Here is a 2221-nt window from a genome sequence, read left to right as displayed (position 1 = left end):
AACCAATGTCTGGGATTTAACTCACGATCTTTTGGGCTTCAGATACCTGTACTCCACTGCTGCTATTGTTCTTGGTAGCCATTGCATGGTACTGGCATTCCCAAAACACTGCTGTCTTTTGCTGTAATTAGGCTTCACCATAGCCTCGTATAGACTGTCTTCATTGTGCCAAGCCTCAATTCCTTTGCATAACCCCTTCAGTCCTGGGACATCAATTGCAAACTGAGGCTGCCCCTTCACCAATGGCCTTCTATGGCCTCTCACTGTGCCGAGCCTCAGCTGCTCTTCATGACCCTTTCATGCCTTCAAAACCAGTACCACCTGGGTGACTCTTACACATTACCAAGTCCTGCTGCAGCACAAGGTACTACCTTGGCTATCTCTGGAACACAGCCTCTTTGTGCTCTCAGAAAACACTTCCCCAAAGATGTCACCTCAGTGATGCTGGTCTCTTCTTAATCACCGCTAATTTCTTAGCTCCAGCTACCCAGTATCAGTAGTCCCAGTAATGCAAAGTTTTCACTTTAGTAGTACTGGTATCTTGTTAATCACAGCTGATACTTCAGTCCCAGCTAACCAGAACCACAGAATCTTCACAATCAATACAGCATGGCCCCGATGAGAGTCTTTAATCTTCCCTCTGAAATTTCACAAGCCAGGCCTTCATCTCTGCACTGTTCTCAATATGATCTTCCAAGCTCCTACAGAATATCCCACAGAGTTCTTAACAACCAGTGGCTCTTCTAGCTCAAAGTTCCAAAGTCCTTCCACAGTCTTCCTCAAAACATGGTCAGATTGTCACAGGAATACCTCACTATGCTGGTACCAATTTGTCTTAGTCAGGGTTTCTATTCCTGCACAAACATCATGACCAAGAAGCAAGTTGGGGAGGAAGGGGTTTATTTAGCTTACTTCCACATGGCTGTTTATTATCATAGGAAGTCAGGACTGGAACTCAAGCAGGTCAGGAAGCAGGAGCTGATGCAGAGGCCATGGAGTGATGTTCCTTACTGGCTTGCTTCCCCTGGCTTGCTCAGTCTGCTCTCTTATAAAACCTAAGACTTCCAGCCCAGGGATGGCACCACCCACAAGGGGCCCTATTCCCTTGATCACTAATTGATAAAATGCCCCACAGCTGGATCTCAAGGAGGCACTTCCCCAAGTGAAGCTCCCTTCTCTGTGATAACTCCAGCCTGTGTCAAGTTGGCACACAAAATCAGCCAGTACAATAATCGAAACACCAAATGTACTAAACAAAGAAAGAATATTAAAAGCAGTGAGGGAAAAATGTCAGGTAACATATAAAGGCAGAACTATCAGAATTACATCAGATTTCTCACCAGAGACAATGAAAGCCAGAAGAAGCTGGGCTGATGTCATACAGACCCAAAAAGAACACAAATGCCAGCTCAGGCTAATATAGCCAGCAAAACTATCAATTACCATAGATGGAGAAACCAAGGTATTCCAAGACAAAACCAAATTTACAAAATATCTCTCCACAAATCGACCCCTTCAAAGGATAATAAATGGAAAACTCCAACACAAGAAGGGAAACTACATCCTAGAAAAAGCAAAAAAGTAATCTTTCAAAAAAACTTAAAGAAGATAGCCACATGAACAGAATTCCAACAATAACAAAAAAATAAAAGGAAGCAACAATTACTTTTCCTTAACATCTATTAATATCAATGGACTCAATTCCCCAGTAAAAAGAAATATACTATCAGACTGGGTACATAAACATGACCCAACATTTTGTTGCATACAGGAAACTCACATCAATGACAAAGACAGGCACTACCTCAGAATAAAAGGATAGAAAACAATTTTCCAAGCAAATGGTCCCAAGAAAAAAGTTGGAATAACCATTCTAATAGTGAATAAAATCGACTTTCAATCTAAAGTGATCAGAAAAGATAAAGAGGGACACTTCATATTCATCAAAGTTAAAATCTATGAAGATGAACTGTCAATTCTGAAGCTCTATGCTCCAAATGCAAGGACATCTATATTCATAAAACAAACTTTACTAAAGCTCAAAGCACACATTGTACTGCACACAATAATAGTGGGAGAAATCAACACCCTACTGTTTGCAATGGACACACCATGGAGAAAGAAACTAAACAAAGACACAGTGAGACTAACAGAAGTTATGAAACAGATGGATTTAACAGATGCCTATAGAAAAATTTATCCTAAAATAAAATATATCTTC

Source organism: Mastomys coucha, unplaced genomic scaffold (assembly GCF_008632895.1).
Source record: "Mastomys coucha isolate ucsf_1 unplaced genomic scaffold, UCSF_Mcou_1 pScaffold1, whole genome shotgun sequence".
In the NCBI taxonomy this organism is placed as follows: domain Eukaryota; kingdom Metazoa; phylum Chordata; class Mammalia; order Rodentia; family Muridae; genus Mastomys; species Mastomys coucha.
This window is presented reverse-complemented; position numbering follows the sequence as displayed.